Source organism: Balaenoptera ricei, chromosome 3 (assembly GCF_028023285.1).
Source record: "Balaenoptera ricei isolate mBalRic1 chromosome 3, mBalRic1.hap2, whole genome shotgun sequence".
Taxonomy (NCBI): domain Eukaryota; kingdom Metazoa; phylum Chordata; class Mammalia; order Artiodactyla; family Balaenopteridae; genus Balaenoptera; species Balaenoptera ricei.
This window is the reverse complement of record NC_082641.1, coordinates 66,296,355-66,321,339: the sequence shown is the minus strand read 5'-3', so window position 1 is coordinate 66,321,339 and position 24,985 is coordinate 66,296,355. Positions and strand designations below refer to the sequence as shown.

At 37.9% G+C, this 24,985-nt stretch overlaps 1 long non-coding RNA gene across 3 annotated transcripts in view; it reads left to right on the top strand.

The window, feature by feature from the left end:
* Nucleotides 1-24,985, top strand: part of LOC132363684 (uncharacterized) — a 40,732-nt gene that overhangs the window by 15,223 nt on the left and 524 nt on the right. The window contains exons 1-4 of one of the 3 annotated variants that reach the window (XR_009502638.1): nt 1,174-1,441; nt 14,268-14,411; nt 19,404-19,500; nt 24,287-24,424. This is a non-coding gene — a long non-coding RNA (uncharacterized LOC132363684). Of the gene's footprint in view, nt 1-1,173; nt 1,442-14,267; nt 14,412-19,403; nt 19,501-24,286; nt 24,425-24,985 lie in introns of those variants that run through there. The other 2 variants (XR_009502636.1, XR_009502637.1) reach the window with 2 other exon arrangements.

Here is a 24,985-nt window from a genome sequence, read left to right as displayed (position 1 = left end):
GCTTCTTCCTTAGGAAATTACCTCAAAAGCATGCAATTTACTAACCCCTAGAGACACTGCATTCTGTAAATAGCTTCAAGAGAGCTCTCCTTATGTTAATTACAACAGAAAATGGACTTAAGCATATCTGGAAAATAGTGTAAAATCACTCTAAAGTTCTCTTTCTTAAGAGAAATATATATGCTCAAAGGCATATATATTTGATCAATTTACAACATTTACAATATACAGTGTAATAAGATTACCTTCAAATTCCCAGTTAAACCCAGTGAATCCACATTATGTTACAGACACAATGCCAGTTGAGAATATTGGGCAGATAACAGTAAGAGAAACGTTTAATTTTTTTTCTCTAATTGGCATAGGCCTTTGCAAGACCCATTCGATTGATTTCATACATAGGTTTATTATGCTGGAACAAAATAAAAAGTCCAAGGTTAAAATATTTTTGGCTTCTACGATCCACACTTTATCAACGGAGACTTTGACCTATGGTTGATGTAATGAAACTGAGACCTTTTTCCAACCCCTTATACTAAGAAATGATTACAAATGCTATGAGCAGACCAGACGGAAGTTGGTGACAAAAGTGTTGACAAAGGAGATGTCTACCCAAGTTGACAGACAGCTCAGTCTCCATCTTTGAACCAGTGCCTGTGGATTCACTGCAGTTAAAAGGACATGAAATGCATTCTTTTTGTCCCTCCTGCTCTTACTTTATCCTTCAAGAAAACAAATATATAACCTTAAAGACAGAGCTTATTCCAAACAACGTCTAATTTTGGGTGACAACTGAAGAGCTGGGGTGACCTTTTGCTCCAAAAAAACTTTTCTTCAGTTGATTTTTTTTTTTTTTTTTTTTCTTTGCAGATGTTGAAAGTGCTTTCAGGTCAGATGCAAATACAGATGCATTACTGCTTGACAAGCCTGTCACTCTTCTCCTGTTTAAATGCTTTTTGGCACTTAGGGTTTTGAGACTCATAATCATGCCTTTTCACCTTAAATTATCAAGTCCTTTCATAGCTGTTACTGGCCTTTCAGGGGAGGCCTGATGGCAGTGGAGCCTGAAGTTCCCACTTACGGTTCAGAACATAAAGTGTCTCTCACAAAAGGTACTCAGACCCACTGCAAAATAGATTACTTCCATTCAGGAAATAGTCCAGGAAGAATGACTATCCAACCAGACCACACCGAAGTAAACCTAGTGTTTCTCTAGTTAGGCTGTGCTTATCTGCTCCCCAAACGGCTTCCATGGATCTCAAACAGTTGCCTAGCGCAATAAATCTCGGCAAGCTGTGTTGTTGAAGCTGACTCTGTCACGGAGGAAGTAAATGAGCACGATTTATATTTACGATTCAGATCTTTTTTTTTTAATGGAAGAAAAACTGGGACTATTTCTATTGTGCATAAAAACTGCAGCGATGTTACAAGTAGCTATAAGGTAATTATTTACGTCTTTCCTCATTGTTTCCTTCTTTTCTTGTCTTGCTAATGTTTGTTTTGACGACTGGGCAAAGGGACTGACTTCATTCAGGATGAGAACAAGGCTGAATGAAGGGTGCCACCCAGGTAGTTCCTAATAACCAAACTGTTGAGTGGGGTTTCTTTCTTTCAGTATTTCTCATTTTCACATTATGAACATTGAGCAACATTTACATAATTTGAGCTATGAACTACTAGTTTCTAAGGACACTTGTTACGTATTCACAAGATCAATTGCATTTACAAACATTTTATTGTATTTTCCAAGTACCCTAGGATTTGGAATTAGATTTGACAGTCTGGCTGGGAGTCACTTGAGGCTCACCTGGATCAAGAGACTTTGCTAAAAAGAGGCAAAGTGAAATTGTCCACAATAATTTTCTCCAGACACTTGAAAAATCCAAGTCTGATTCTTGCCAAATGGTCTGTGTCTGAGGTTGCTTGTGTGTTAAGGTGTCTCTTTACACCAACATAAAGAAAGAATTTCAGACTTGTATTGGTATAAATCAGTGGTTCTCAAAATGTGCAGGACTAGCCTTTCCGGGGAGCTTCTTAACAAATGAAAATTCTCAGATATCACATAGTCCTACTGAATCAGAAAATCTGGGGATGGGGGCCCAGCAATCTGTGCTTAACAAGCCCTCTCGGTGACCCTGATGCTCACTACATTTGAGAACCACTGGTCTAAATAAATCACAAAGAATTCCATCATAGTTGTTTTAAGCTTATAAGTAATATTAAGAGTACAGTGTTATAATTCTGAATAAAATCTACACAACTACTTGATTTACAGCTTTCGTTAGGTATCATGGAGATGTGAAGTCAAATTTAGAAAGTATAATTTAAAAGTGTGATGGTGATGTAAACAAAAGACTTTATTAACTGTATTACACCATCACGTTGCTTTCTTTTCACTCGTTTTCAATTTAGTCAAAGAATAAAAAGTTGACTCGAACTGGCTGAAAACAGGGTGAATCATATATGTATACTAAATATTTAGATTCCTATTTTACTTTATTTTTCTTTCTATACAATTTCCTGGTCTCCATGTTTGTTATTTTGTCAACATCCTGCCAAGTTACACAATTTAAAGGTGAAAGGAGAATTTACCTACACAGAGAGACATATGCTAGAAATCAGTATTTCCATGAAAGTCAGTCTCTTTCTAGAAAATTTCTTTTACTTTCTATGTGAAGAGAGAGAAGAAATCTACAAGGAACAGGCACTGATCTTGAAGTGTCCACAGACATTAGGAGAGGCGGGTTGGTGTTTTATCCATGAAAGACAACCTTGGGATCATTGCCCACAGAGAATGGTGTGGTTTAGGATTCTGAGCAGAAGAAAGGGGAACTAATGAGGCAAAGGAAGAAAAATTCGAAATGTAAATTTCAATAAGCTTTAAGGGAAAAGTAAAGGCTTTCGATGGGAATCAAAAAAAAAAAAAAAAAAGTGTTCTCTAGATTTGGCCATTCCCTAAGGGAAACAATGCATTCCATTCTCTCTTTTACATCTGGAGGCAGGTTAGTTATGTGTTCTTCACATTCAGGAGGTAGCCAGAAAATAATTTCTCTCAGGCTCAGGCTGGGGCTACAGCATACCCTCTCCCTAGTTTGGTAGAAAGAACCATAAACCAAGAGTCAGAGAAATCAAGTTCTACTCTCCGCTCTGTACTTCTGGTTTAGAGACATTGGGGAAATAATCCAGTAATCCCTGCCCCTGTCCTTGCTCTTGAATTTTAATTTGTTTTCTTATCTGTCAAATGAAGGGATTGTACCAGAGAGATCTGCTGATAGCATCCAGCTCAACCATTCTCTGGTTTTTCCATTGTCTGGCTATTAGAGTGAAAACTATTAATGATTTCCTAGCTTAAATGTAACTTATTGTTGTTTTTGGAAAAAGAGGATGATTTTGGCTATTCATCAGGAAACATGTTTTCTGAGTACTGTTTCCTGTATTTGTGATGGAATTATACTAAGCCACCCATCCTTCACTCTGTCCTCCTTGTGAATAACAGTATATGTTGACTGTCTAGGGTTAAATGTTGAACTTTCAGTTGTGAATCACAGGAAAGCCTGCACTTAAACTTCCCGTTTATGACTTTCAGCTCATTAGCACTGCACTTTAACCTCTAACCAGCTGTTAGGTAACCAGTTAACCAGCCACAAATACTTTACCAGCCAAGATAAAAGAAAGTTCCCTGGTTGTTCAGTTGTATTTATAGGATGCATGAATTTGGATGAACCACTTAAACTCTCAGTTTCCTCAAGTGTAAAAGGGCCACCACGATTTGACCTTGCAGGACACTTGTGAGCTGCTTCATTTAAACCACGTAGATCAGATTCCAGTTCTAAGCAAGTGCCTAATAATCGACAGTTGGAAGTGGTGATGGAGATTGAACTGAAAAATGGAGTTTGCTGTTTAATGTATAGGAAACTTAAAATAACAAAACAGATCATGTTAAAATACAAATGTGGAGACAGGTATCTTTCACATTTGCAGTTGGAAGAAATGAACCTAAAGGCAAATTGACACTGCCCCTTCCTCTCCTGGCCCCATATGTAAGCAAATGCAAACCAGTCAGAATGTAAATAATATGAGAGTAATGTGGCCAGGATTCTCAAAATCACTATTTCCATCCCCCTATGGAATGAATCTCAATCTGTGAAGGCAGACATAAACCATTGAGAAGAGATCTATATAACATAAAATAAGAAATACACCAATTTTTAAAAACTGTTTTGAGGGAGGACTTTTAGCTATCTCCTTCTTCCCTCTATCTCCTTCTTCAGAGTATCCATCATAACAATGATCTATAAAGAGGAAATGAATGCAAGAGTGTACGTTGTCCATACCTAGAAGGAAAAGCTGGATAGAATGCTCTCCAGGGATATTTAAATTCTATACCTGCAGAATAACTCCTTTGAATGTATGTTATTTGTTAATGTGCAATATGTACCAAGTCTCCATGTTTGCGCACAAAAAATGGAAACTTCTGCTCCCACTGCTGATTGGGTGCAGGTAGCTGGAGCAGAGTGAGTGAATGGGGAGAAGAATGAAAGGACTTTGGGCAGGTAAGCAGGGTCTAGAATATGAAAAACTTCTAAGGCTACAATAAGGAGTTTGGGTTTTATTCTGAATGTGATGGAAACCTATTGGAGGGTCTTGAGCAGAAGTAAGATATGAATTGTTTACATTTAGAAAAGATCATTCTGACTGTTTTTGTTTGGAGAATCGATTGTCAGGGAACCGTGGTGGAAACTGAGAGATGAGGGATGAGCTACAAGTTCAAGGGTCAGTGCTGCACACGGTTGCTGCTCAGTAAATTTTTCATGATTTGGCAGGTCTATAAAATTGATAACAGAAAGCCTTCTTAACAAAATTATAAAGTCACACAAAGAATGTTTCATCTAAACCTAATAATATACACAAAATTCATAGTAGAAAAGATATAATTCACAGAAACTTTCTCATAGGATTAAGTCTTTGCCATTTCAATGTGTTTGTATCTATTATAATCTTTTATTTAACAAGCACCTATAGAACCATTAAACTCTTCTTTAAGGAAAAAATCTTCAAAAATTTTTTGAAGATTTACATCATCCAAAAAATTCTGGATTTTCCCATGTTTCATACATAAGCTTACAGAAAACTTCTCATTCTTTTGAATTGTGATAAATTAGCATCATGAATGAAATAGCAGCAGAATGAAAATGCAGCAGAATCTACAATAAATTGATATTATATACATCTAGATTCCTTGGAGATGTTCTAATTTCTCCGATAACCTGCCTGCACCATGGTCCTGTTGGGTGTATTGACATTACCTGACAGGGTAAATAAACCCTCTTCCATCAAGCTGCAACTACTGAAGAGATTGAGTTATTTGGTTTTGAAAGGAAATTTATCCTCCTGAGCTTCTCGTACCATGAAAGACACAGGGCCTTCCATGGAAGCCAAGGTCTTCAAGGCCATAGCATCTGGAACTCATTCCTGAACAACTGCCCAGCTTCCCTGTATAAACATCGCCTTTCTTCCCTTCATCTTTCTTTCTGATGTTAAAAGCAAAATGCTGGTGAGAAATCTCATTTTGATAATCAAGGAATATTTACTCGAGAAATTTACATCACAAGCTTCTTCCATCCTCATAAGGCCCAAAAGACGGAAATAAACCCTAAACAGATTGCCTGTTATTTAACTAATCTCAGAGGATTTCTTTCTTTTTTTTTTTTTTGGCGCAATCAAATATGGATAGAAATGTTTAGAGCACAGTTAGAAGATATACAGGTCAATCTTCAAGATCAGAGGAAAATGTGGACATATTTTTATACTTGAGCTCTGAGCACTTAAAGACTTTCTTCAATTCACAGTAACATGTCATAGGTTTTTGAGGTAAAGCATATGTACATTCAAAGAAAAATCAGGTTTCAACTACTGTCACTTGATGAAGAGCAATTATTTTTTGAAATGATGGTAGTCATAAGCAGTTTCATTTTCAGACATAATCTCCTGGTGCTGGGAGATTTCAGTTTCTTTGATAAGACAATCTGTTATATATTTTAAATGTTTTTCGTACACACAAATGTAAAGACATTTCTGTTTTCAATAAGAGGCAAGACAAGTAGGAAAATACTTGTTCAAAGATCATTTAGCATTTAATACCAAGTAAGAAGTAACAGTTTCACTGAAAAAAAAGAGCAAATCTTGTCAGAATATTGGTAATATCTGTAGCAATAATATCTATATTTTCTTTTTTTCCCTAATCAGTCTGGATAGAAGTTTATCACTTTTCTTGATCTTTCTAAAAAACAAACAAACCCTAAAAACCTAGCTTTGGGTTTTCATTGATTTCCACTCTCATACTCTCGTATTTATCATTTTCTTTCAGTTTCATTTGCTTTTCTTTTTCCAAGATGGACCTCTCTTCTTTTCTAATATACGCATTCAGGGGTATATATTTTCCTTAGCAACATCTCACATATATTAATTAGGTCAAGTTGGCGTTTGGCATTAGACATTTTTATATTCTTATGAATATTCTTTTTTTTTTTTTTAAATCATTCACTTTATTTATTTATTTATTTTTAATTTATTTATGGCTGTGTTGGGTCTTCGTTTCTGGGCGAGGGCTTTCTCTAGTTGTGGCAAGCGGGGGCCACTCCTCATCGCGGTGCGCGGGCCTCTCACTCTCGCGGCCTCTCTTGTTGCGGAGCACAGGCTCCAGACGCGCAGGCTCAGTAGTTGTGGCTCACGGGCCGAGTTGCTTAGCGGCATGTGGGATCTTCCCAGACCAGGGCTCGAACCCGTGTCCCCTGCATTGGCAGGCAGATTCTGAACCACTGCGCCACCAGGGAAGCCCCCTATGAATATTCTTGAAGTTTGTTCTGGGGTGCTGTTAAGTTACTTAGGAAACAGTATGATCCCTTTAGGTCTTGATTTTAAGATTTGTTAACAGGACTAGATCCATGTTTAAACTAGGACTAATTGCTCACTCATGAAGTAAGACATTTCTAAGTATTCTGTGATGCCCTCTGAATTATGAGTTTTTTCTGTCTGACTGGTGGGACAGACAATATGTCTTGCCCTGGGTGAGTGCCATGTACTATTCTTTTTTATTTTGGGGGTAGTTTTTTCCCTAGCTCCGGGTGGTTTCCTCATGCATGCACTTATCAATACTCTGTTGAATACTCAATGGAGATACTCTGAAGAGCCTCCGGAGTTCTTTTTCTGTGCCATTTTCTCCTTTGTTTTTCTGTCCTTCAAGCTCTTGCTGCTTTTATTTTCCCAGACTCTCATCATTATTTCCTCAACTCAGGGAATTTGCGGTACTCCGCCCAAGTTCTCCTTCTCTGTGCTGTGGTCCCTGGCAGGAAACTGGGGCAATTTGCTCACTTTATTTCTTTCCCATCTCTCAGGAATCATTGTATTTTATTGATAGATGTTCAGTGTCTTCAACACCATTGTTTCAGGTATTTTCTGATTTTTGGTTGTTTCAGGCAGGAGGGTAGATCCAGTCCCTGTTATTCCATTTTGACCTGAAGCAAAAATCCTACTCATAATTTTAAAAATAAAGAACAGATACATCCTAATTTTCAAATAAAATAATTTACTATCTGTGAAATCTTTATGATTGCAAGGACTGTTTCTTTTGAATCTGTCATAATCTTCATCTACATGAATGAAGCAGTCCAAAACTTATCCACCTTTCAATTTTTACCTCAGATGCTCTCACGTTTCCTGCAACCAGAAGATTCTCCTCTGATTTGCCATTACTCTTTTTACTTTATCTATGTGTTTATTTTCTTCCTTCTACTAAAGTTTGAACAGTTAGAAGGGAGGGTTCAGATTCTTATTTTTTTGCTTCTGCCACAGTAACATACACAGTGCTTAGTACATTGTAGTTATATCATTTTCAAGGGGGAAGAGTGATGTCTGATGTGGAATAAAATAGCCAGTTGAAACATTAGATGGTTATGACACCCTTCACAAATCTGATGTTTTAATTGCTTCAAGTTGTTAATTAGAATAGAGAACTGTGTTTGTCTTCTAAAATATGAACATAGATGCCCTATTAATAAATGACTAATATATTTCTAAACACTTTATATTAATAGAAGGGGGAAAACATTTAACATTAAAGATCAAGACACGTAAAACAAAAGTGAGATCACTCTCTTTGGCCCCTGACTCTTAATTTTAATTTGCTCAATATGTTTTTATAGCTCAGTTCCCTAAATTCAGTGATCACAATAACATAGCATATGTTCTGTAAGCAAAAAGAGTCAACTGTCAGTAAAAATGGATCTCCTCGGAGTTCCTTGAACTTCAATCATAAAGATTATTGAAATTTCTTCTTAGCCTAAATTTGCTTTGCATTTGCCAGCAGGTCTACATTATAATAGAATAAACTGTACTACAAATAGAATGATACACATATATATAACATACCAATACACAAATGTGGATTTCTTAGCATTTAAGCCTTTGGACACATTTGGAGCCAATAAATATATTTTCCTGCCTTTTGTTCCCCCAATCATTTTGTGCGATGGTAATGAAGCAGATGTCAACATTATTTTTATTGAAATGGAAAATAATTTGAAGGCAGAAATCAAACCTTTTTTTTTTTTACTGATTGAATTAATTTTCTATTTTTTTTCAATGGCAACAGAAAGACAAGCTGATTTCCATTTTTTTCCCTTAGCTAACAAGCATTTGTTGAGCAACATGAGATTTTTTCCTCTTGTTTGGGGTTAAGCCATGAATAAGTATTCCCTCCTTGCCCACAAGGAACTTGTACCTCTAGTAGGAGAATACGGACATGAAATACTCTACGGTGTTTTAAGTGTTACAATAGCGATGCACAGAGGTAACAATGAGGGCAAAAAAGGGGAAGAATTATGATCCAAAAAAGGCTCCACAAAGGAGATGATTAAGCTGAATCTTCAAGAATGAGTAGGACTTTATGAAAGGAGTATTCTAGGCAGAGCAAATAATCTAAACCAAATGAAAGCTGAGAAGCATAATACTTCTTGGCACTCTATGAGAATTGCCAGAAATTTGATATGGTTAAGGCATGGGACAGAGGAAAAAGGAATTAAAGTGGGACAGAGCAGGGTATAAAACAGGAAGGGAAGCTGGGAGAGAGGAGATTAGAAAAATAGGCAGGGGTTAGGAGTGAAGGCCTTGGATTTTATTCAGAGAGGTTTAGTTTAGCAGGGTTTCTCAGTGGAGGGTGTGATTGACTTTCGAGCAGGACAAGTCTTTCTTGTTCTGGATTTTCCAAGCCTTGTAGGGTAGCCAGCCTCTCTTCCCTCGACCCACTAAATGTCAGTCATGCTCACTAATCCCTGGACAACCAAAAATGTCCTCTGCCCAATATTTCCCAACAGCCCCTAGGAGTGGTACCACCCCTGCTGGAGAACCACGGAAGGATGGAGAGCTGAAAAAGGTGTTAAAGAGAGATTTTTCCTTAGATCTCTGTGCACTTTTTCTTTATTCTCACCCTCCTTCTCCTATTTTTGAATACTGACTATGAAATTAATATACAGAGGGCTACATAGCATAGTCTCTATAACTATGAGTGCTGTCCTTTCTGTTTTTTAAAGAAGGATGTACAAACATATTTATTTCTAATGCTGGGGTAATGTTTACATGTTGAAAAAACTTGTATCACTAGTGTGATTTTTCAAAAGCTTAAAAAAATATTATACAAGTGACATGATTATTGAGGACACATTAGAAAACATAAATAAACCAATCTGGAGAAAATATATAGAAATCAAGTATACTTGCTCAACCAGAAATGACTATTTAACATTGTGCTGTGTGTTCTGTTCTGTTTCATATCTATTATTATACACAACCATCTTTCCAGGTCAATAAATACACTGTATGTTTAGATGGATGTTATAGTCCATGATACGAATGTGCTATAATTTATCCAAATACTATAATACTATAACATCATATCAACTTTCCACTATAAACAATTTCATGATGTGATAAACCTCTACGTACATCTGTCTGTTTTCTTAGATAAATTTCCAGAAATGGGTTGAAAGATCTTTGCATTTTAAGGCTCTTAAATACCTATTTCCAAATTTTCTTCCAGAAAGATTTTTCACCAATCAGCAGTATCAAAGGTCACATCTTCAGTAAATATTGCTTTCATTAAAAAAAATCTCTTTTAAAACTGCTCAGCAATTGGATCAGATGAGCAATGCAGAGTTTTGCATGAGCCCGGCAGCTCAGTCTGGGGCCATGGGGGAGGGTGGCCATACCCAGAGGGCAGTCTCTTTCCCCCGAAGCTGTCTTCTGCTGTCAGCATAGCTCTGCTCATCCCCTTCTCTGGGAACTACTCTCCCACCCACCTAGCCACAAGGCCATTGCAAGGCCACATGTCCTTGTCACCATTGCCACAGTGGGCTGGAGCAAACAAAGGTGAGTACTCTCTTCAAGCTGTGACTATCAGGTCTCAGTCCCTTCCCCAGAAATTCAGAATTGGGACCCAGAAATATGTTTCAGTCTCTTTCCAGGTAGCTGGGCGCGCATCATATAAACCTGGGAGCCCTCAGTTGTCTTTATTTTCTGTTACTGAGTTGGATCAGCAGGAGAAGCTGAGAGAGAGAGAGAGAGAGAAAGAGAGGGGTTGGGGGTGGGGGAGGGAGAGAGAGAGAATATTAGGCAGCAAGAAACAGAGATGAGGGAACATCCTGATGACACTGGAATCTCTGGTTCCAGTCTTTTCTGAGGCAAGGATGCATTCTTGCCCTTAGGTTCTACGGGTCATGTCCTAATGCTTGTAATAAATTTGTTTTTCTTTGCTTAAACTAACACAGTTGGTTTCTTCTCCTTAAAAATCAATGAATGTAAACACATGTGATTCCCCCTGAGGGATATGCAGAAACGCTTGGAGCATGGGGTCTTCTCTGCAATGGGTTGAGGCCCATCAGCCAGTAGTATTTGGGAGTTAATCTTAATGTGACTCACTTGTGCCCCTAGGCTAGTGTGATCTAGGGACATCTAGGTTACATATTTTAAATAATATAAAAACCAGAAACAGGCCTTATTGGAAAGTCCACATTGTCCATAATATAAAAACAAATCAATTGCTCAGGTGCTTTCAACTGTTCTTGAGACCAGAAGGAAATTTCTCCCTGGAGTCTTCACAGAGGAGATGCTGTGCAATGTACCGGAAAGATGCGCAATGCCAAGAAATCATACTTTTTAGTATATTTGTCCTCACATGCAGGTCCCCAGTTGGGACCTTTGCTTTAAATGAGCTCTTAGTAAGATCAAAGGAAATAAACAAAGATTTCCCTCCACTGGGTCCAGGCATTACCTTGGAATAAAAAAGAACCCAAAAGTAGGCTGTAGAAATGAAACTTCTCAGGGAATTTACTGGGCCTTCTGTTCATTAGAGTCATTAGTTAGGTTGGCCACAAAAAAACAATGCTTTGTATTAGAATTATCCCTCCCTGTCATGGAGAGTACATGAATAAAGCACGATCGGGCAGCTCACGATAAAAACACATCTCAGAGGATGAGAGGGGTGTCGATTTGGTTTGTACCAGAGCTAACGATTTGCGCTGGGAGTTTGGATAAAATTTTACTGCTTATGGACTTTTCTAGATGTAGCCAACGATTTAATAGATTAAATATTTGATCTTTCATTATTTTTTTTAGTACAAAAATCACAACCAGGCAACTTGGGTTGTTTTTCTACTTTATCCTTTTAAATTTAGCCTTTCTCTTTTTCTCTTTCTTGCTCATTTGCTTTTCTAGCTTTCTATGATAAAAATAATTCATGGTTATAAATAAAACTTTAATAATTTAAAAGAAAACAAAATGGAGAATTAAAAGTCTTGCGGTCACTGTCCTCATCTCTATTTTCACTTTGTAGAGCAAAGCACAGTTTATAGTTTCCTGTGTTTGTCCCAAAAACTTTTAATGTATTTATTAGCACATGTCTGTGATTTGTACATTTCTCTCTCATCAAAAGACATAGAAAGTCACCCATGATATGTTTAGTGACAAAATATTGCAGAGCAACATGTACTATATATACTCCCATTCTTACAGCAATAGTAATATGATAGTATATACATAAAATAAATTTGAAAAAATAACACACTGCACTGTTAATAGTGCTTCTCTCTCAGAGACTGAGATAAAAAGGACTCTCCCCTAGCTTTGTTGTATATGAATATCACAACATGTATGTTTTGTTTTTTTTTTTTTATTTTAAAAGGTAGGGACAACAGTGAGATGCACTGTCAATTTGGGGAAAACATAACAGGCCACGCCTATTCTGTTTTTCAAAACAAATGTTCCCTACTTTTCACTGATTTGCTCCTTGTGACTCTAATTTCTAATCTGATTCTTTGTGACTCCTGATTTCAATTATCATAATAATCCTCTTTATCATCTAATGAAGATATATAACAACTCTTTGCCATTGATATCCATTCATTCAAATGTCTGCAGATGAAGAGCAAATTAACTGTCAGAATTATGCTTTATGACAAGCGAATTTTAGTCTTGATCTTCTATCATACATTTGCCTATAAATCACGTCTTTATAGTAGCAACCCTACGTACCCCCTTTTTGCAGAAAAATGGGTTAACGCAAACACTTGTAAAACGGATTGCTCCCAAAGTAATGAGCTCTTACAACTGATCCATCATAGAGTATCTCTCATTTTGTAGCAGAGATTTTGAGAACTGTGAATGTGAACTACCCTCAAAGAAAGAAAAAGTTAAATATCTCCTCCTTAGGAAGTGAAGCTCATAATTTTCTACTTGAATATAGGTCTTGAGCAAGTTCCTTAAGACCCTGCATTTCCTTTAAGGAAACAGTGAAAGGCTAACAAATTGGCAATCCCACAATTAAAATTAGAGCCCTCATGAGTACACCCTGTCCCTCCCATTGTTCCAAATTGTTCAGTGTAACAGCTAAATAGCAGCTTTAGCATCCACATCGTGTTATTTAGGGTCCAGCCACAATTCTATTCCTAATTTCAATTACCATAATAATCCTCTGGTAGAACAACTTTCTAAAAGTCAAAAATCAAAGCAGTTTCTACTGAGAGCTCTCAGGACTGCCTAATTACACCAAATCAACATTCAGCCTACTGGTCTGTGTGATTTTATTTGCACTCACGTCTTATGTGGCTCTTTTCTGATTCAGAGAACTGAGGAGGGAATCAGGCTGAGATCTGAAGAGTAACTGACAATGGTGAAATTGTTTTGGAGGAGGTTCCTTCTCTTTTCTGCTTCAAAATGAAACTCAGGTGGTTAATAAAGAGGAACTGAAGTCTTGCCTTTGTTCTTTTCTGTTTTCCTGACCTGATCTGTCCACTGTGTATCTTCCAGTGGACTTTGATAAGGGATAGAAAGAGTCTACAGAGTTTACATTTTTTGGGTACTCAGAGAAAATTTTTTATTTTAGAGCACAGATTTCTTCTCCTGACTTCAGTCAGGCTACTGAGTGATTCCATCCTTGTCTTCATGTTTTACCCAGTCCCTGCCCTCTAGAACAAGTGGATTAACTCTACCATGTTATGAAAATTTAATAATCCCAGCAAACTTTCCATTTTCACAAGAGGAGACTTTCTAGTTCTAACTTAAAGGACACTTGTTAGGACAGTGATATTATAACACCCTCACAATTAGAGACGCTCTGCTTGCCTGAGCATTCCTTCCATCAGAGATCATGCTGCCAAAGTGGTCTATAGCCTCTAACCTGAATAATTTCAACTTTCTTTGCTTGTTTGTTGGTTTCATGAGGCCATATTTTAATTTTTGGTTAGACCAAATGATACCAGTTGAAATAACTCCAGCCACTTATGCATTGATCCAGTTGGAGCACAGAACAGAATTATTTCTCCAATCTCTGGCATGAAAAGGGCTCATGAATCCAGCTCTAGGCTGATTCAGCCAGCAGTGAACATCTGGAAGTGTGTGTGTCCATTATAACGTTGGTTGGAAAGTCACATGACATGATGCGGTACCCTGGGGTTAAGATTATACATATCATGAAAAGATCTGGAGACTTTAGAGGAGAAATGTGTGGCTGTTTTTATCTATTACTGAGACACCTGCCCATTATCTCTTTAAGGTTATGAACCGTTATGAACTGAATTGTATGCCCCCAACAATTCACATGTTGAAGCACTAACCCTCAATGTGACTGTATTTGGAGATAAAGCTTTTAAAGAGGTAATTAAGGTTAAATGAGGTCATAAGGGTGGGGCCCTAATCCAACAGGACCGGTGTCTTTACAGAAAGAGGAAGAGACACCAGAGATGCACAGAGAAGACCACTCGAGGACACAGCAGGAGGATGGCCATCTGCCAGCCAAGGAAAAGGGCCGAAGGATAACCCAATACTGCAGACACCTTGATCTTAAACTTCCAGCCCCCAGAACTGTGAGAAAGTCAATTTTTGCTGTTTAAGCTACCTAGTCTGTGTATTTTGTTATGGCAGCCCTAGCAGACTAATACATGAACCAAAGCTATTTTCTTAGTTAGCAAGGACCACTTCCAAGAGTAAAGTGCAGGGGGAGTATACCGTCCAGACATTTAAAATGATTGTGGTGATGAGTATATGTGTGTACTTATGCATCTGAAAACACCTGTTTCATATAATATCTACTCATCTAGAATAGGAAAAGAAGAAAACTTGCAGTTCATAGTAAAATTTCTTGAGACATCATGATGAAAAAACTTAAAGTAGAACAAAAGATAACAGGATAATATTTGCTCCCATGTGTGATCCATAACTATGCAACATGCATGGTGCTAAGTTGCTACATTGCTTCAAGGACACAGCCAGTAGAATTCTCCAGGATATTAGCAGTACATCACACGTTATTGCTAATGCATTACAGGCTGGGAATAGCACTGAACTAAATACCATAATTTGGGGATAAAGCCCAAAGGGAGTAAACCTATCTTTGACACACCATTAAAAAAAAAAAAAAAAGCTAAGTTAGTAGAGCAAATTTAAGCAAATTCAGGGATAAACCCTCACTTCTGTTAGTTATAGCGCATTATGACTAGGAAACCTAGATTCTGGATCTAGACATGATAGTTTTGTTGAGGTTTTCCTTCAATAAACCAGAGTCACATGATAACATTTGTATAGTTATTTCACTTTTACTGCACTGGCTCTGTTTTTACCATATTTTTATGATAAAAACAATATGGTTTAGGATCAGTATTTTTATTTTTTCTCATTGCTTAAAAGTGTTCTCCATGACAAAGCGTGGAAAGCAGTGACTAACCAGTTCCTGGAACTCTTAACCTGAGCACACTTTTTTTTTTTTATAGTCAGTTACAAGCACATGTAGAATATGGTCAAGAACTAGTTGATTCTGCCTATAGCTCTTAGTCGCACCTTAAATGTTAACTTAATTCTATTATATTTTTGAAGAGAGACCTGGAATATTTCCCGTCTATTCTCATGGGGAAAACACCTCTCAAGCACCTGCTGCTATCCGTTTTCCTTCAGAAAAGACAGTACCTTGAAGGGATTTCCAGAACAGTTCTTTCTAGAACAAGTGGACAGAGACAGTATGGGAGGTAAAGAAGAGGGTATGATAATTCTCATAAAGAGGCATCTTTGAAAACTTAACGGTGACCAGCAAGTGATTTGTGAGTTCCTGTATCCAGGGGAATTCTCTATGTGGAGGGCACCTTGTGAAAGCCTAGAGGCTCTATAGCCTCAGTGCTTGGAGAACAGACTGGTGGAATCTTAATCTATTTTTTGGGGTGACTCTGAGTCTATCACTGATTATTTGCATATCTCCCCTTCTACATCTATAGTATGTAATATGTACTGAAGATGAAACTATATGTCTTTATAGTTCTTAATGTTCTCATTCTTTCCCAGCTCCAAAGTTCTCCATCTGTCCACTGGGTTCAGACTCTGACCCCTAACTACGTATTCTGGAATCTTGAAGTCTTCTAATTGACTCCCCCTTAAATCTAAAGAATCATACCCTGAGTTTTTGGAGTCTTTATTACTCTCAGAAAAGGTGAAACATTAAGTTCCTGAGATTTCCACACTGATGTAAGTCTTCTAACGAGGCCACAAAACAGTACTCTTGTGTGTAATGTGAGACTCAGGCAGCAAGAATTCTGGGATGTTATAAAATCACACTTGGCTTGCCAAGAACATACCAAGTATGGTTATCTAGAGATGGTTATAGGGAATGTTTAGTGTTCTAAAAATTTAGAATAATGTTTCTCAAACAGGGGTTTGAAAGAACACTAAAAATAACTTTCAAAGTTCTGTTTTGTATTCAACAAAAAGCTAAAATAAAATTAGTAGAAGCTTAGTTTGCTATTCTGAATGACTATAGCTGAATAACACCATCTGATTTTCGTGCTTACAGTTGCATTTTTTTCAACTTTCTTATTGGCACCAAAAAGTACCTTGTCATTGTTGTGTGCTAGTTAGAAAAAGAACAAAAGATAACTTAATTTAGAAATGATGGCTTCCCACTAAGTAAAGAACAAATTACATCATTAGGCATGATTTGAAATTGAAAAAGACTTGGAAGGAAACTTGAATCTTCAAAAGGCCCGCAGAGGTGTTGGCATGTGAACTCTCCATTGGTCTTGTGAATGGTGACTTCATTTCCACACAATGTACTTTATCACATAATCTGTTAATTTCAATTTTGACTTTTTCATTTTTGTAATTTTCTTTACATTGATTTGTCTGCTTTGGTTTTATAGTTGTAGCACAACTGTGAGACAACAGAGCTTACAGTTAATTTTTTGGTATATGTATAATTAAAGAATATAATAAAAATTATAGTTAACATTAATGCTTCAAAAACTTTTCTCTTCATTTAAAATGTTATATTACTGAAATTCAAGAAACACTGACCTAGGTGCACCAAATTCCTCAAAGTGATGGTAAACCAAACAGAAATATTAACTATTTAAAAATAATTCTCTTTGTTGAGAAAACTAAATAATCTAATGAATAAACAGATGTTTGAAAAAATGTTTAAATGATATAAAGAAAGGTTAGTCATTTGTTTACCATAGTCAGAAATTTCTTCTTGCATAGCGCTTTATCAGTTGATTTGACGAGATGTCTTATTCATCATGTTACTTCAGTCTTCCATATCTTTATTATTTACTTATTTATTTCCGCTTTATGATTTTCTTTCATAGAGAAAACTGATTTATAAAATTTTTAAATTCACAATGAAGCATTTGGCTACAACTTTCATTTGTTTTGTGGCAACATCTTCTGGTGAATGTTACTCGTACTTGAAGGTTTTAGTGCTATTTTCCATATCTTCTCTTATGTAACCTTTGTGTCAATACTGTATCAATTCCTTTTATTAATGAACAACTTGAATTTTCCTGAGCAACTTTTCATAGAAAGCTCCTATAGGAGAAGAAACACAACTGTAACTTTTCAGGCTTCCTAATGCAGTGCTCTCTCCTATTCTGCTTCCTCAGAGACAGACTTCTTCCTTCTAATATGTCTTAGCTGGGTGTTTTTTATGTAACCCCGCCTTCTCTGCTTCTCTCTAATTAACTGTGTTCATGAAGACTTCTGCTGCCAGCCCTGCTCACACAGGTCCTACATCCATTGCTGCCAACATGGATACAGCTTCCTCACCTCTCAATGAACCTCTCGCCTGCAGGAAGTGTGTTTTTTTGAAATCTGCTGCCATTGGATCATCTTGTGACTCTCTTTGCTATTTTCCTCATGTTTTATGTGTGGCTTCTGCCTGGTCTTGGCTGCTTTTGGTAGCCTTCACATTTATTTTTGAGACTGTAATTTAAATCTGCTACCTTGTTTTGCCAAAATGGAGTTTGTGGGTTCTTTTTATACTTCTTGTCTCTTTGATTTCCAAGAGTAGAAGGGGGAAAATATGACTAACACTTCCATGTTAATACAGAAGTGCTTCTAATTCAAATTTAATCTGCTTCAACTTGACCTTATACAGTGCTTTTTTTTTTAGGACATTGAGACCAAACTGAACATGCATGGCTAGGAGGATGTTGTCCAGAGGGAAATTGTCTATAACATTGCATGTATGGATTTGCAGAAAAAAAAAAGTTAAAAACAACCTTGAAAATGATTGTTTGGAAATGACTCCATTAAATGTAAAATTAGAGAATTTGGTTATTTAAAATAATTTTAACTGGTGACACTAATGATTAGAAACCATTTTAGTGAGAGCAAAAATAATATACATGTGAAAACTAGAAGAAATTACACAGAGACCACTGTCTTTGAGTTTTCTTAAAGAATAAGACAAAGTTGTTATTGCTCTGTCTTTAATAAAATTTGCTGTAGGTTAATTTGGTCATACTTAAGATTGTAGCAAAAGTTGTGGCTTTCAGATGCAGTCTCACTAAGCTTATACATTAAAATATTTCATTTTAGAAAAATTTACTTTAATGAGATCTACATTTCCTCATAAGGAAGGAAGAACATATGCTTATAAAAATTCTAAGGATGCCTAAGTCTTCTCTATGTAGTATGTAATGTAATGAAAACATCCAAAGGGCTTTGAGTATAATGTGTATAACAGACGGTGGTGACTTTGACTAGTAAAACAGAGACTACAAGGAATGAGATTTTCCAATATTTTGACAAAGCCAGTTTTTGCTAGGTCTTTTCTTTCTGACTGGGAGAATAAAAAAAAATGATTTGAGGAAATGTTTCCTCTGGGTTTATGCTTTGGTGTGAATGTGTGTGTCCCCTCAAACTTCACATGTTGAAATTCGAATCCCCAAAAGTGATGTGATGGTATTACCAGATGGGGCCTTTGGGAGATGCTTAAGTCATGAGGGTGGAATCCTCATGAATGGGAGTAGTGTCTTATAAAAGAGGTTCCAGAGAATCTCTAGCCCCTTCTGCCACGTGAGGATATGATGATAAATCAGCCACTCAGAAGGGGGCCCTCACCTGACCATGCTGGCTCCTTGATCTCAGACTTCTAGCTTCCACAACTGTAAGAAATACATTTCTGTTGTTTATAAGCCACCCATTCTGTGGCAATTTGTTAGAGCAACTCGAATGGACTAAGACAGTTTATATATGCCAATAATCAGCTAAATGGAAAACAATATTCATTCCTCTTACAGCCATTTTCAGGTATTTTGGAAAGGACGTGTATTAGGATACAGTTGTTTTATAAGTAATACAAAGTATAATGAGTAAGTATATAATACATAACATACATTGTTATGAACTGAATGTTTGTGTACCCCTCCTAAATTCATAATTTCAAATCTTAACCCCTAATGACATAGTATTAGGAGGAGAGGCCTTTGGGAGGTAATAAGGTCAAGAAGGCAGAGGTTTCATGGATGGGATTAGTGCCCTTATTAAAGAAATGCCAGTGAGCTCTCTCATCTCTCTTTCCACTGTGTGAGCAGACAATGGGAAGACGGACAGCCTACAGCCTGGAAGATGGTTCTCACCAGAACCCAACCGTGCTGGTACTCTGACCTTAGACTTCTAGTTTCCAGAAATGTAAGAAATAAGTTTCTGTTGTGTATAAGCCACCCATCCTATGATATTTTTGTTACAGCAGCCTGAAGGACTAAAATAGACACGTTACTAGTTATATTAAATGACACAATTCAGAAATCTTCCCATGTTGGTATATTTGAGAAATATTTTACACACACACACACACATACACATGCACACACTCAAATTAGTTGTCACATAGTATTTTGTTTTATGAACCTACATTAATTTATTTAACCAAATCTCTAGTTAGGAACATTTAGGTTGTTTCCAAGTTTTTTTAGTTACACTTTTGTAATATAACCTCATTGTGTAAATATTTATGAAAGTTAAATTCCTATAAGTGCATCGTTAGGTCAAATGGTATATAGATTTGAGTTTCAGTAGATATTGCAAGGTTGTTTTATTACAGTGTGTGAAAGGGCATCTTTTTTTGGATGGAGCAAACAAGTGAGGTGGAGATGAGAAGGAGATCAGATCAGAGAGGGAGAGGAGGCGGATCATGCAGGCCTTGTAGGCCACTGGAAAGATTATTATCACCTATCTTTTTAATCTTGCCAATCTGAGAAGTAAAACAGGATTTCTTATTATATATGCATTTTCCATTTGTGTGTTTTATTATGTAAATTGCTCATTTTATCCATGTCTTCTATTGTGTTGTTCATCCCATTCTTTTTGATTTGTAAGATCATTTTTTAAAATATTGGGCTTATGAGGTCTTTGTTTCCTATATGTCAGCACAGTTTTATTCTTAATTCTTTTTTTCTTTCTAAGGATCTTAAGAAGGCTTCTCTACTTGCGAATTACATTTAAAATATACCTTTGCAAAGTAAATAAAGAGAATTTCAGGCCTATTATTTGCTTTGCCATGTTTGTCAATCACAGTATCCCAGATCTAGTAAATAATTATTAAACTTTTTAAAACAAAATTAACACATGTATTTGCTAGATCCTTAGCCACTAATGAGGTTTAGACTTTTTGGTTGTTATTTGTGGTAGGCAGAATAATATCCTGCCTCCGCCCTGACCCCCACCCCATATACTCAAAATCTGTAAATATACTACCTTACACAGTAAAAGAAACTTTGCGTTCATGATTAAGTTAAAGATCTTGAGTCGGGAGATTATTAACCATAAGGGTCGTTGTAAGAGGATGACTCAGAGAAGGGGAGGTGACAAGAGATGCAGAGGTCAGAGAGGAAAGATACCTGATAATGCTACGTAGCTGGTTTTGAAGAGGGACTGTGGGGTTATGAGCCAAGGAATGCCAGTAGCCTCTAAAAGCTCCTGTAGAGATTCCAGAAGGCACACAACGCTGCCAGCTCAGTTTAGACTTCTGACCTCCAGAACGCTAAGAAAATAAATTTGTATTTTAAGCTCATGGTAATAAGAAACTAATACATTATTCCACCACTGACCTACATTAATCACTTTGCTAACTTCTTGGTTTGTCAGTTTCTTCATTTATAGGGTGGAATTTTATGATATTTCATTAGTCTTTAGATTCCTTTCAGATAAAGCCCTTGGGGATTGTATATTTTGCGTAATGAAGCAGAACTCAGATTTGTCACTCTCCTGACTTTGTCTCTCAGAGGGAGGGGACAGCATGTTCACCTTAATCCCTCAGGGAATTTCTACCACATGTTAGTTTGGCTGTAATGCAAGTTGCTTTTCTCTGCTCTGCTCAGTTAATAAAAGCTGTGTAGAAAAATGATCACAGGGGATGAGAAACTCTGCCATCCCAGCCTAAGTTCAAAAAAGGGTACCCAGTCCAGGCCAGGACAGAGGAGTGGTGCAGCCAGTGAAGATGGCTCTTTGTGGAAGCTCTGGACCCACACTGATTTCCTGGTCCCTCCAAGGGCCTTCCTTGTGAGGTCACTGGCTGTGTGAAATGGACAACATTTCAATGGCTACACAAGCAGATTAGAAGGTTGCAGACGAACATAATGGAACAGAACCCACATTTAGTGGATCCCAAGAGCTCATTTTTCATTGGCAGGCAATAGGTCTTGGAATGAACCATCCAAAGATGCCCAATTCCCTTTGTGGTCTGTTCAAGGGTGACCAAGCAGCAGTTTGTCACTGTATAAAATGCATGACTCTTAGAGGGACCAAACATACTACCTGGCCTTATTTACACCATGAACTAAGATAAATGAATGCCTTGATACACTGTGTAGACAGATTATAACTACTGATGCCCTGAGCAAATAAGACTGAATATTCTTCAGACATGTATGAGATGGAGAACGTAGGTCCACAAACCACCATAAACACCATCATCTCATGACCGAAGTTTTAAGCCTACAGTAATCAGAATACATAAAGAACATTTGTACAGAATAAGGAATATCATTTAGAGAAGTTATATTCCTAGGACCAAGAATACATTTTTGATTAAAATGGCAGAACTATGAAGTCAAATACAAAACAAAAAGTTTCTGTACTTCTCCATGGATAGCCTCATGGGATTTAGAATGAGTTTTCTATTCTATTGCTCATAGTTATACTTCCATGGTTGGTTCCAAGATGTCTAATAGCTGTTCTTTCTGATTGGTCAGGAAGATTTGGATCTGGCCACCTATATGACTGTCCTGTGGAGCAGAGACCAGCTGTATCTGTCTTGCTCTTTACCAGCGGTTGCATGTGGTCTAACTGACTTGTACAGGCCGAATGTTTCCATGTTCCTGTAAGAGTATTGAATGAATAAACAACTGAGCACACTAAGCTAGCCATTAATTTATATTGGGAAGCATCACAAAATATGGTAAAAATAAAAAGTGATATTGTGTAATGTGACTGAATGGCAGCTGATTTATGAGAAATTTCACACTATAATTGGGATAGTTGGATTTACTAACTTACTAGGTGTTACACAACTAGGGTTTTCTACTTTCTCTCATCTGTTGGACAAACTATGTATTTCTCAAAGGAACAGTATCAGTTTCTTTGGTGCCTGGGCTTGGAGGCCACATTTGTGGTTGGTTAACATTTTGCCAAAAGCTTTGTTAAAATAAAATAGACCATTCTCTAATCTGTGTGGAAACTCTGGGAGTGGGAAGAAGAAGCTCTTTCTTACCGTGGGAAAAAAAAACTAATTTTGCTTTGGTTTCAACACAGTATTCAGTTCTTATTTGACTGATGAACAATTCAATGTACACAGCTTACCCTGATGGGGATAATGTTTGGTTTTAGGGTATTGTGAATAGGAAACAACGTTAATAATTCTTTGAATATATTCTTTTATATGATTAAAGAGCACATGTATTTAAAGAACTTGTCTTCTTTCTGTTCAGTGTTTATTCACCAAGGAGTATAACAGTGGTTAAGGTAGCTTCGTCCAATCCTGAACCAGAGTAAACGGTGTCTCCTGAGGGTAATCAGTTGTTTGGGGGGAGTCTACAGGCTACCATTCAACGTGCCAGTGAAACAACTTCCTCCTCCTTGCCATTTCATCATATTAATTATTACCTCCTTTCAGTGTTTATGGAGCATGCTCTGTGCACATCTTGGGTTCAGGTACCGGAAGTCTTTAGCTAATTAAGCAGCACCCTCTTCCTTACAGAAGAGTCTCAACAAAATGCTCACTGATACCTGCCCTGAGAACTCTCGCAGGAAAGGTAGGGTGGTGTGGAGCAAAGAGCACCAGAGTAGGAGGCAAAAAGGCAAGGGGCTTTCCTCACTTTTTTTCTGGTCATGTGATTGTGCGTGCCTCTCTTTCCCAGTAGAGCGGTGATAATATGTGTGGCCTGTTAACATCACAGGGCGAAGTGTGACATGAATCAAGAATGTGGGGGACTTCCCTGATGGCGCAGTGGTTAAGAATCCACCTGCCAGTGCAGGGGACATGGGTTTGAGCCTCAGTCCAGGAAGATCCCACATGCCACGGAGCAACTAAGCCTGTGCACCACAACTACCGAGCCTGTGCTCTAGAGCCCACGAGCCACAACTACTGAGCCCACATGCCACACCTACTGAAGCCCGCACACCTAGAGCTCGTGCTCCGCAACACAAGAAGCCACCACAGTGAGAAGCCCGGGCACCTCAACAAGGAGTAGCCCCCGCTCGCTGCAACTAGGGAAAGCCCACGCACAGCAAGACCCAAAGCAGCCAAAAATAAATAATAAATAAATTTATTTAAAAAAAAAAGAATGTGGAAGTGCTTTGTTGGCCATCCTGTGCTGGGCAAACACAAGGTGTTACTGGTCCTGGATTCCACGGAGGCCCTCGCCTGGCCGAGTCTCTCCACACCACCACCGTCTACACCTGCTCTCACCCCATCAGAGCAGCAGAGCCCTCTCCTTGGCAGCCGGAAGACAGAGTCATCCTCAGAACTGGTGTTTCCCATTCAAATGGCTCATTCATCCCACCTCCGCCAGCTCCCACCTGCTGTGCGCAGACGCTCTCACCCCGGGGAAGTGACCCAGTTGCCTCACCGCACACGGAGTTTCCCTCCCTAAGCACACACACCCAGGACACAGGAGTGTAGCTTTGCTCCCCCTTTCAGCAGAGCCCCATCCAACACAACTCATTGTCCTTGCTCTACACCCACGGTTTGCTCTTTCCTGCTGCCCTCTTGTCCGTGTTGCCCCTTAATAATGTTCCCATGTCCTGGAGGCGTCAGTATAATTTCTCTTTCATTATCAGTGTTCTCAGGATGTAACTTACTCACTATGACTCAGTATGAATTCAAGTACTTCTAACAGTGTTGTTTCCAAATTAGAAATTGGTGTTGATAATGTTGAAAAAGGACTGAGTTAATTTGTTCGCATTGCTCAATTCCCAGACGGGCCCTAAATGTGAATCGAAACTGCAGAGAAGATGGAAGGGGGATTCAGAAGAGATCTAAGAAAATGGACTCCAGGGATAGAGAGCACAGCTTTCCAGGAAGAGTTAAAACAACTGCCATTATTTTGGCCTAAAGGTGAAATATGCAAAATGCTGGCCAGCTGTTCTCCATCTCCACCAAATAAGGAAACAAGGAAATGTTTAAAAATGTAGCAAGAGGGATTTAGGTTAGATATAAAGAAGAATTTCTTAATAATGTGGGTTGTTAAATATTGCAAAGGTTTACAAAGGAAATTTGTGGAATTTCCTTCTGTGGCAACCTTTCCATATTAGGATGGATTCCACTTGTGTAGGATGGTTTAAATCGAGTACTTCATAATTTTTCTAAAATGTCTGTACATTCACTTTGGCAACTGGGCAAATAGACTGGAGCTGCGGTATCTCTTGCTCATGATTGCCTCTGTATCTTTAAACAACTTTGGGGGAGATTCCTTTAAAATATTGCATTCTATTGTTATTACATGAATATAACGTCTTCTCACATCACAGTAGGATATTAGTTAGAATAGGCAGACTGATTAAGAGAGCAAACTCTGGGGCCAGGCTCCCCTGTTAGAATCATGCCTCCACCACGTACCAGCTGGACGCCCTTGGGAACGCACCGCACTTCTCTGTGCCTCAGTTTCCTTATCTGTAA